This window comes from Heterocephalus glaber, unplaced genomic scaffold, assembly GCF_053883595.1.
Source record: "Heterocephalus glaber isolate CG9 unplaced genomic scaffold, H.glaber_assembly_v1.0 deba00001204, whole genome shotgun sequence".
Classification (NCBI taxonomy): Eukaryota; Metazoa; Chordata; class Mammalia; order Rodentia; family Bathyergidae; genus Heterocephalus; species Heterocephalus glaber.
In genome coordinates, this window is record NW_028258214.1 from 569,219 (window position 1) to 581,260 (window position 12,042).

Consider the following 12,042-nt stretch of genomic DNA (forward strand, 5'->3'; position numbering starts at 1 on the left):
CCTAGGCCTCTGGTAATTATTCTTTTCTACTTTATCAATAAATACAGTAACAATGACGGACTCACACGTGCCATACTAAAAACCATAAGTTCAAGATCCTTGTCTCATTTCACAGCTCAGAGCTGTGATGTGAATCCTTCAGGCCTTTGGGATTGGGCCAATCTGGAGCTTGAGGAAAGTGCAATGAATTTCTGCTTGGTGCCTCCTGGGGCTTCCCTGTAGGTGGCTTCCAGGTGCGGAGAACATAACAAAAAGGGTGTGAATGGTGAAAAGCTGCAGAGTTGGGGAGCTGAAGACTCACGTGCTGATGCCATTGGGGGTTTTCTTCTTTCTGAGGCTGTGACCGTAATTAATTTGGGGCTTCCGAATGATATTCCGGTTTGATATGCATAGAGTCATTCTATACATTGATTAGGTGGAGAAAATCTGGAGAGGTCAGGCTCAGAGAAAGGCACATGTAAGTGGTCTCCTGGAGAAGGGAGTGAGGAATTTGAGAGTTTCTTCATGTGAGGAGCTTAGAGTGACTCCGACCAAAAATGTCCCTGTAGTGAGTATTAGGCTGGAGGACGTAGCATGTTCGCACTGTGATTGGGGACCAGCAGGGCCTGGTGAGCTCCCAGAGTTACAATATTCAGGTGTCGCTGCCTCATCCCCAGAATCTGACCCACTGTGGGGCTCCATTTCAGCAGCCTCTCTGGGCCCCTAGTGTGGGAAGGTGTTTAATCAGCTCAGTGTGGAATTTTCTAGTAACTTTGTAGGAAGCAGGTTGGTTTCCTTTCCTCCTGTTTCATTCTAGAATATTGCTGCCATATAATTTGTTTCTGTATGTATTAAATAAGTGTATTCCCTTGTTGCCATATTTGTAGATTTTCTTTCCTAAAATGGGTCAATCAGGGTATGGTAGTACACACCTGTAATCCCAGTACTTGGGAGTGCCGAGGCAGATGAATTGCAAATTCACACATTTGAGCCCAGCCTGGACAACTTTGTGACCCTGGAAAATTCTGTCTCAAAACAGAATATAAAATAGATGCAGATGGAAGGCTGTGAGCATTAGCCATCAGGAGGTGGAGGCCGTCTGTGTGCACTGTCCACTTGGAGCACAGGAGTGCAGTCAGGATGCTCCATCACCTGGGGTCTTACTTTTCTTCTGTTGCCTTACTGCACAGCTGGTGTCACCTGGTGAGGGAGGGGCCATGTGTCTCAGCCTCCCGTCTTTCTGACCTGCCCTGGCTGCAAAAGTTGTGAAGACCTGGGGACCCCCCAGAAGCTGCAGATGTAACTGAGGATCTTGGGCCCGCATTCTCTCCTTTGTCTTCAAAGAAGTCCTGAGTCCCCTAAAATTTCTAAACATTTGGGAAGCAGGATGTCACATCCATGTTTTGTCACCTGACCCCAGGGACTCTGAAGGCTGCCATTGACCCCCATTTATCAGGTCTTCCCTATGATGCAGGACCGGACTTTATTTGGAAGAAATGTGTGATAGGGAAGTTCTGCAAGCTTGTCAGTCAGTAGGCAAAGGGGCCTGTTCATCTGGGAGAAGCAAACGCGAGTAGAAGATGATGAGAGACGGGCTGAAGGTGGTGGCAGAATCAGCTCCCAGACAAGGCAAGGCAAGGTTTCCCCTGTGGTCAGCCTGTTCCTGGGGGGACAGTGAGGGGAGCGTTTGCTGCTGGCTGTAGCTTAGAGTGTGTCCAAGAGCACAGCCTGCAGGAGGAAAGGCACTTTTTGTTTTTTCAGTCCCAGGGATCAAACTTGTGACCTTACAATTGTGAGGCAGGCGGTGGAAACACTGAGCTAAATCCCTGGCCCAGAAAGGCACTTTTTAATAATTATTTCCTATGATCATCAATTTGGATAAATACTTTGAAGCCAGATCATAGATGTAGGGTGTCTGTGTGTGTTTGCATGTGCATATATGTGAGTGCATGTGTGTTCCCAGGGTTATCTACATATAAAACGAAATTACTGTCCACTCAGGTGAGACTCTAGCAGCCAGCTGGGAAAAGCTGAGATTATCACATCTGTGTGTGGATGGGCTGACACCGGGAGGTAGAGATGTTAGCAACTCACCGGGAAAGGGGTTAGGCTTACATAGGTATGGAAGGGGTTAAGGAATCTGGAGTGACACATTTATGCACTTGAATACCCATGGATGGTCTGCTCAGATGTGTACCCAATTACTGGACTTCTCAGCACCAGGGATGTTGTATACTTCCTTTTGAGTTCCTTTGCCCTAATACTGAGAAGCTGCTGTTGTTTGCTGAAAAGCAGCCTGTTTGCTTTGTCCTGTTTGCTTGTGAACGCTACACTTAAGTCACGACTGACAGCTTTCTTTCTCTCAATAATTTTTTCCCACTCTTAACCTCCATTGTTCCTAGAATTCATGCTTCGATTTTAGAGAACATGAACTTCCATTTTGGATAGCTAGCAGGCTTGAGAGTTACATCTATTCTCCCTGTATCAATATTACCCCACAGGGGGCTGAAGATTTAGCTGAGTGGCACCATGGCTGCCTGGCAAGCACAAGGTCCTGAGTTTGATTCTCGGTACCAAAAACAAAACAAAAAGACAGACAGAAATACATTAGTCCCCAAGCCTCTGGAAACATCTGGATGCCTGACTGAAATGGTTACTTCGGCTGGGGATTTAGCTCAGTGGCACGGCACCCACCTTGCAAGCACAAGGTCCTGGTACCAAAAACAAATTACCCTACAATTACTAAAAGCAAAGGAAAATGAAACAAAAATAACCTACAAAATACTGAGCCAACTGGCATGTAAGAAGTACAAGTCAATTCACCTATGGATCTAACATAATGTAAAATAAAGAAGACAGTTGTCATCTAAGTCAAGAGATGATATTAAAGTCCCATGCCATTGCTTACAAGAATGTACAGAATTATGTGAGCCCATTTATTTACTTATTTGGTACTGGAGATCAAAAGAGCACATTTATTTTTAAAAGTTAGCTTAAAATGAATCCAGAGATGTACTTTAAGGGTTCACAATATTTACTTAATATTTCCTCTGCTTGTGTATTTTCCAGAGAAATAACTGAGTTTTATACAACTTATCTTGGGGATGTAGCTCAGTGGCCCCACACCTGCCTGGCAATTGCAACTTACCTTTTACATTTAAACACATGAGAAGTGACCGCAGGATTTGGAAAATATGAGTTATAACTGAGAACTTTGTACATTTACAGGGATTTCATACAATATTCATTCTTCCAGGCAGGACAACTGATGACTTGTGTATATGCCTCACAGTAATGCTTTCTCACAGTACTGTGTTTATTTTCAATGTGAATTAAACCAAAATGACTCCAGGTGTTCCCATATAATATGTTGCTGTGGATTTCTCCACTGTGCAATGCAGTGTCATGAAATATCATGTAAAACTGAAGATTTCTTATGTTCTATATTTATACTAGCACTCAGAAATGTGCATGTTTTCTGATGCTATGGGCATCCCACAATGCTTTGTCATAGTACTCAGGGTTTCTCTTTAGTGGGAATTCGTTCATATATTTCAAGAAAAGTGGAAGAACCAAAAATTTTCCAATATATGTTCCCTTTCATGTGAATTCTTTCATGTATTTGAGTTTATTGCAGAAAAAAACCCCACCTTTCCCACACTGCTCATGTATGTTCCAACTCTCTACACTCTGAATTCATGTATGTAACGATACCTGTGTGGACTGAGATTTATATGGCTTAGAAGATCTCAGTCTGACTTGTGTCAGCCCAAGTCACTATGTATTCAGTTATTTCACTCACCATTTTCTTTTTTTGGTACCAGGGATCGAACTCAGGTCCTTGCGCTTGTGCAGCAGGCGGTGAAACCACTGAGCTAAATCTCCGGCCTCACTCACCATTTTTAATCAACATGTTTACCACAGTAAGGCTTTTCCTTATTTTTTAGTCTTTTTCCCAAGAGTGATTTCTTTTATATACCTGATAACTCTATGCACTAAATGCATTCCCACATTGCTTACACATAGTGCTTCAACAGTGAGTTCTTTCCTGTCTTCACATTGCTTAGTTTCTCTCAGTGAGTCCTTTCATGTACTTGACAATCTGTGTGCTAAAAGCTTTCCCACATGGTTTCTCCCCAGTGTGGATCTACTCATGTGTTTTAAATTACTGTATGTGCTGAAAACTTTCCCACATGGCTTACGTAGGGTTTTTCCAGAGTGGCTTTTTTCATGGATTTAAAATATTGGTGTTGAAAGCTTTCCCACAATGCATACACACACACAGGGTTTATGCCTTGTGTGAATTTTTATGTACTTGCCAAAAACATAGCATGGAGAAAGCGTTTCCACATTGCTTAGTTTCTCCTCAGTGAGTTTGTTGTTCATGTCTCTGACAACTTTTACACATGCCAAAAGCTTTCCCACATTGCTTACATACATTGGGCTTCTCCCCAGTGAGTCCTTTCATGCATTTGGCAACTATTCTGTGTGCTGAAAGCTTTCCCACATTGCTCATGCACATAGGGCTTCTCCCCAGTATGAGTCCGTACATGTATTTGACATGTCTTTGTTTCCATTACAAGGTTTCCCACATTGCTTACATGCTAGAGTTTCTCCCCAGTGTGAATTTTTTCATGTTTTTTATAATATTGGTGTTGAGTGAAGGCTTTCCCACAATGCTTACATACATAGGGTTTCTCCCCAGTGTGCATCCTTTCATGTACTTGGAAATAACTCAGTGTGGTGAAAGCTTTTCCACATTGCTTACATACATAGGGTTTCTCTCCAGTATGAGTTTGTTCATGTCTTTGACAATTTCTTTGTGTGCTGAAAGCTTCCCCACATTGCTTACATACATAGTTTCTCCCCAATGTGAGTCTGTTCATGTGTTTTCCAACTATCTTGCCTGCTGAAAGCTTTCTCACATTGCTTACACACATAAGGTTTCTCCCCAGTGTGAGTCCATACATGTGTTTGACATTCTGTGTGTGATAAAAGCTTTCTTACATTGTTTGCATGGATAGGGTTCTCCCTAATGTGAGTTCTTTGAAGATTACCAAAGGAATTGCTGTTAGTGAAGCATTTTCCAGTGTTTCCTTATATAGGTTTCTTCTCCAGTGTGAATTTCTTCATGTGTCTGAATATCATGGTGAGACTTAAAACCTGTTCCACATGGTATACATGTGTATGTATTCACTTCACTGTGACTTCTTCCTCCGATTTCAACATTGTTGGGTGTAATGAATGATTTCACATCTTGCTTATATACAAATAGCTTCTCTTCAATGGTTCTTTCTTCGGTGCAATCAGAGTAGTACTTTCCACATGACACATATTCATGGGGTTTCTCCCCAGAAATTGTCTTTGCACATTTCTGCAAGGACTTCAGTTTTGTGCAGGTTTTCTCATGTGTGTTACAGTTAGTTTCCCTTGCAATCCCCACTGCTCAGGTGACTTGAGTCCAGTGTTAGCCATGATGGGCCCATCTGCTGATGAATGACCAATCAGGGGCCTTCTAGAGGAAAAACTTTCACCTGGTTTTACACAAACAAGTTTCATGTGTGCATTAGTAGCTGGAGTCTGAACAAGCATTTCTCCACATTGATACCATAATTTATATTGATGGGATGTCACTCCATCTTCACTTCTGTAAAAGGGAAAAGAAACAGAACAACCAATCACATAAACATGTATCCTTTTAGTTATGATTTAGCAGAGGAGTTCTGCTTTGATGTCCCCTAGGAATTTCATCATGAACTTACTGTACACTCTGGATGATGGCTTGGAAACAGCTTTTACCACAACAGTAGGATTCATTTGGGAGTTTGTAATCCACACATTGGTAATACAGAATACTTACTTTCATTCTGAGGAACTGGAATACATCTTGGTGAAATATGTTCCATATATTGATGCCCTTTGATACCTTAACCTCCATGACTTCATCTGGTCCCCCTTCTGCTGAACATCATCACCCATCCAAAATGTCTGTCGTCTACCATCCCTCCTTTGTTTGACTCCTTAATTCATGTTTTGGGAATCTCATGTAAAATATCACTTCTGCTACTGGAATTTCTGTGTCTCACTTACGTAATCTAACATTATGAGCGCTAGATCCATCAGTATTTTGGCAAATGACATCACTATTGTTATGGATACTATTCCATTATGTGTACACACCATGTAGTTTTCAGTGCTTGAAATTCAACCCAGGGTTTTAGCACTGAGATACATCCACAGGCTTTTAAATTTTTATTCTGAAACAGAGTCTCATCATTCATTAAGTTGCCAAGGCTGAGCATGAATGTGAGATCTTTCTGCCTCAGCTTCCCAGAGTGCTGAGATTCCAAGCCTGCTCCTTTATGCCCTGGCTATACCATGTTTCCTTAATCAACTCATCTGTGAATGGGCACTTAGCCTTCTTCCAGAGCTCAGCTTTTCTAAGTTGTGCTGCTACAAATGGGCATTTATGCATCACTGTAATACGATTACTTTAACTTTGTGGGGAACATATACAGTATAAGTATAGCTGGATAAATGAGATTTCTATCTTTCCTTTTTTGTGGAATCTCTATGTACATTTCCACAGATGTTATACCACATTGCATCACCAATAATATGCCTTCTAATATTTCGGAACATGAACGGTGTTGTGGTTTGGGTCTAGATGTCCCCCCAAAGCCTCATGTGGTCATAGGCTTGACCTAGAGTGTGTGAAGCTGGAATTGATTCACGGTGCAATGCCAGGCTCAAGGGCACTAGGGTTAAGGGCATGAGTGCTGCCCACCCTAAGTAGTCTGAATGAGATAAAAGGGGGAGATGCTGTTAACTCTCTCGTTACCTTTGCTGCCTTGTGTGTGCCATGGTGTTTCTGCTCTGCCATGCCTATCTGTTGTCCCTGCCTTGGAGCTGGCTGATTATGGACTGAAACCTCTATGGAGTATAAGCCAAATAAACTCCTTCCCCTTTAACTTTGGGTGTCTGGTATTTTGTTTCAGCAACAAGAGAAAAGTAACTAACATAAATGGACTATGTGCTTTGGAGGACTGCTTGAAAATTACTATGATCTAAACAGTGGCATTCATTTGGATTTTGAACATATCCACAACATTAGCAATTTTTCAAATAGTGTGTATATCACATTTAACTACATATAGTATCACATATAATTTGTATAATATGAAAGTGGTTTTTAAAAACACATGTATATACAATTAAACTTAGTTCTCAGTGTATACACAAAATTTGTTTTATATACTCGTGTCCTCAATGTGTAAGTGCAATTTCATTCAACATATCCATAATTATTTTGTACCAGGGATCGAACTCAGGACCTTGTGCTTGCAAGGCACGCATGGTGCCAGAGCTAAATCCCTGGCCCAACATATTCATAATTTTGAGGATTGGACATAATTTGTTTGTTCTTTTTGTTTTCGGAGACAGGGTCTCACTCTGCAGTTGAGGCTGGCCTTAAAATCACTATATGGCCAGGACTGGCTGCTAACTTGCACCAATTTTTCTGCCTAAGCCTCCCAAGTGCTGGATTATAGGCGGGCACCACCATGCCCAGTTGTTTGTTCTTTTACATTACATCAAAGGTGTCACTTTGGGCATAATATCAGTAACACCTACATTTCAGAAACTGGAATATTTCAAATATTATTGTCAGATTAGAGATATTTAGTGTAGATAAGTCCTTGGAGAAATTTTGTGAGATTAAAGAAATTTGAACATGGCTTTGTTTTTACAGTTTGCTTGGATTTAATATTTCTGACACTGGAAGAACATTCTTCTCATGAGCATAAATTACCTTAGATTTTTTTCTGCAAGTTTCATACTCATCTCCAATTTGCTGATCACCTGAGTTTCCTCCTAAAGTGTAGAAATAGAAATATGAAAATCAGTAGATTGCAATTAGAGTCATGGTAAAATGTGACCATGCCTGGAAGATGCATCACAATGTTTCCATCTTCCAATTAAGGAAACTTCACTGGTGAGCACCAACCAAGGCTCTCTGACTGTAGACATGAGGAAATGGTATCTCCTTACCGATGGCAGCCAGGTTCCTAAGGGTTTCCCACATCACATCTCTGCAGAGCTTCGTTGGGATGGATCCAGCAAAGCCCACTCCACCATCCTGGTGAAGTTCACAGCCACATCCTCAAAGGTCACTGCCTCCTACAGCATCAGACGTGTTTTCAGGAAGAAGCGTGAGATTCACAACATGAACCGTCTCATCTCATACAAAGCTGATATGAGGCTGAGTTTTCCACATGTTTACTTCATGTCTCGGTCATCAAACACTTATCCTCCATCCACATGCACGCCTCACACAGGAATTTTGCTGTTACACTGGAATTCACTGTTAAAGCAACAGTGCAATGGGAACACTGCTTCTCCTGCTGGTTAAACCCAGATTTATTTGTACACTGTCACTACAACATGGTTCACGGAAGAGGAATACAAAATCAGTATCCAAGTGAAAAAAGTAAGGTATGTAAGTATGTGAAGAATTACTCTGACAGATTATAGAAACTACCTTTTTGCACAACTTATTATTAAGAAAACGATCCCTTGGTTCTCTGATTCTGTTTAGACAGCATTTTGACAGTTCAACATGGTTTCATAGACAAAGCCTTAGTTGAACACTAAGCAAAATTTATGAATGATAATTTGAAACTGTAATAAAAAATTAAGTTTTTATTGGAGAATGTCTAAGAAGAGTGAACATGGATCAAGGAAGCCTTATTATCTTGTGGGTCACTCACTTGAAAAGTGGCTTAAGAGAGACAAATGGGGCCATGGATAGGATGAAAGTAGCTATTAAATGTATTGATTACCAATATTTTGCAAACTTAACAGACAGCAATAATGAAAGGAAGAATTGAAGAAAAAATAATTTCACTTCCAAATACACCTTCTAATGAGACAGCTTCTTTAAAGCACAGAAAGAGTTTCAAAACCTGCTACTTAAGGAGCTGTTCTACTAGTAGAGAGAATGACAAGCAGACTACAGAAAAGGAAGAGTTTTCAGTGGGCTCACATGTGAATAGAATATGTCTTAATTTTTTCTCATTTCTGAGACAAAATACCCAACACCTCAAATTAAAGAAGGAAAGGTTTACTTTGACTCCCAGTTTTAGAGGTTTCAGTGTGTAATAGATTGGCTCAAAGGCAGGTGACATGGCAGAAGGGCATTGCAGAGGAGAAACAGTCCATGGCAGGCAGAAGGCAGCAAAATCAGCAAACAGTAAGCAACAAGTGACAACAGCAACTCTCTCTCTCTGCCCCTTATATTTTCTCCACTCTATCCAGGTAGCACTCACACCCTTAATCCTAGCATCACACCATGCATCAATCCCAGTGTCACACATTCTACATCCAGTGGCCTCTGAAAAGCCCCACCTATGACTGCATGAGGCTTTGCAAGGACATCTAGATACAAGATATCACAGAACACTGATGCTTATAGAGCTCTTATGGCACAAATGACAATCGGTGTAATACAGGAGGCAGGGAGAAGCAGATGTTTTAGTCTTCATATGCTTTCTGTAATAATTAAATTACATCTTGAAATGGGAAAGATAAGCTTGAATACTTTTTGAAGTAAAAGAAAAGTGTTTGCCCAGAAGAAAATCATGAAGCTATCAGAATTACAGGGAGACATTGAAACCTATGTAAATCATGGAAGGTAAAAGACACAAGAAATGAAAAAGAAATTTGCATTGTATACAATAAAAAGAATTTGTGTACCAACTAAAAAAATAATGCTTTTCTGTGCAATTTTACAGGCCTCACTTATGGGTATTTCAAGGTGGTTAAACTAAAAGAATACTGCATATTGGCAGCTATACATGGTAAAATGATAAGAAACAGTACACCAAATAGGGGAGCGGTTGTCCATGGGGAAGATGAGGATGAGTCTAATAGAGTCTCACCTCGATTCTCTTAACCCTGCCCAAGGCCCAGTTGTAAACTTTCTGAGGGTTCTTAGGAAATGTATATTATTATTGTTAAATCTCACCAAAAGACTTTCAGAATAAAATTGCAAAATCCTAGGACATTCATATTGTTATTATTGTCAAATCTCATTAAAATTCTTTTTGAGAATAAAATTAATTGCAAAATATTTAAATACTAAATTGCTATGTTCCCAGACCTCAACTGACCCGTGTAGTCATTTCTCTCTTTCAAAATGTTTAAGTCCCATATGTTTGGAATGTCTGGAGGCTGAAATACATTACTCCATATAAATTATCCATTTGCAGCAGTGCTCAAGGACAGGCGAGGACATTTTAAGTGCACACGAGGGACACACTTCTTGTGGCTATTCTCAATGCCTGTCACAGGACAGGTCTAAGGAGAATGCACATTGCATACGCTATTAGGCCATATTCTGTGGATTATGACCTAAGAGCATCTGAGTCTCTTTAAATCTGTGAAAGAAGGAATGAGAAAATAAAAGAAAGAAGAAGGAACAGAGCAAAGAACAGAGAAAGGTGGAGAGGAAGGGTAAGAAGGAATAAGGACAGAAGCATGGAAGACACTTCTAGCCAAAACAATGCTGAGGTAGGAGTTTTATGCATCAGGTCTTTTGCATGTTGCTCTGATCCTTGTCCCTGAGACTGAATATGAGGGTATTGTGACTAGAGTGTGCACATCTTTTCAAGGAGCAGCTGTTATTTTCAAAATTGGGATAAAAGTCAATGTCAAAGGAAGAGCCATAGCACTTTTATAAGTACAGTAAACTGCACTTGAGGGGAAGGATATCTGCTGTCCCTCAGCAGAGTGGATCCTTAAGATGACAGCCACAATAGAAACAGGAGAACACAATGACAACTAAGTAGTCAATAAGATCTCACACACAGTGAATACAATTTCTTCTCACTACAATTTAATATTACTTGCAAAATGTGGCAAAGACAAGGTACAAAACTACCATTGTCATTAAAACACTATAATTAAACAAATTTGGGAGAGTTTTTTCTTGGCACTGAGACAATACTTAATACCCACAATTTAAAGAAGAAGAAATCGATTTGGGTTCACAGGTTGTAAGGGTTTGAGTGCATAGCTGTCTGGCTACAGGGCAGGGTGGCTTGGCAGAGAGGCTCGGCAGACAGGGAGCTTACTTGTGCCATGGCACTTGGAATCTGTGCTTCTTCAGATCAGCCCACTAGGTTCCAAGAATATGAAAGTCCTATGGATAAATCATGAAAACATTTATAAATCCTTCAGGCAATCTCTGTCTCTCTCTCTCTCTCCCAAAAACATGCATCAAAACAAGCAACAGGGAAGAAATTCACAAGGGAACACACACTCAGAATGTTAAACATATTTCTGAGCTTGCACATTGCTCTCATTGTGCCCCACACACCCAAGTGCTAAAAAACATACGCAATATCAGGAAAGCTGAATTTGGAACTTCCATGCATCCTCCTTAGCCATCCTCCCAGATCAAAATTTCCTCCTTTACATGCTTATACAACTTCTCTATTCACTGAAGGTTGATCTGTGCCTTTTCCAAATTTCACTTCAAAATTCAAATGTGTGTTTCTTACAGGTGGGCTCAAAGTTCAGTTCTCACAACACCACAGCTGCCACAATTCTGTCCAATTCAGAGCCCAGTTCTAATACACAGCTACAAAATCAGATTCCAAAACTAAATGTTTTGAACTGGTGTATTATAAAAAAAAATAGATATTTACTCTGTTTGGGAAATTATAGTAGTTTTAGGGTTTTTATTCCAGATTGTGGAAAGAATTATCTCTCTTTTTTTAAAAAAAAAACTAGCCTGAAATTTACAAAAAGCTCTGTCAAGGGGGAAGAATCCAAAGGTGGATTTTGCACTGGTTACTGGACATTCATTCTCTAGAGATGCAAATGACAATATTTTGGACATAAGGAAATGACTGATGTTTAATTTGGCCCTACATCTGACCCTCTAAATAGAAGTAATTGTAAACCCCTCACCATAGCTGGGCTTTTTAGCCACACCTGTATTCACACCACTCTCATACCTTGAAGCGGCAGCACCAAACTACACCCCAGCTTATACATCAC

The 12,042-nt window shown here is 40.5% G+C and overlaps 1 long non-coding RNA gene across 3 annotated transcripts in view; it reads right to left on the reverse strand.

Annotated features, from left to right (window-relative positions):
* Positions 1–2,844: 2,844 nt before the first annotated feature.
* The window catches only part of LOC101699918 (uncharacterized), a 70,077-nt gene continuing 60,879 nt past the window's right edge, over positions 2,845–12,042 (reverse strand). For 2 of the 3 annotated variants that reach the window (XR_015451142.1, XR_002390033.2), the window contains exons 2-5: positions 10,996–11,179; positions 8,029–8,157; positions 7,790–7,851; positions 2,845–5,626 (exon numbers count right to left, since the gene is read on the reverse strand). This is a non-coding gene — a long non-coding RNA (uncharacterized LOC101699918). The remainder of the gene's footprint in view (positions 5,627–7,789; positions 7,852–8,028; positions 8,158–10,995; positions 11,180–12,042) is intronic. The other variant, XR_206174.4, reaches the window with a different exon arrangement.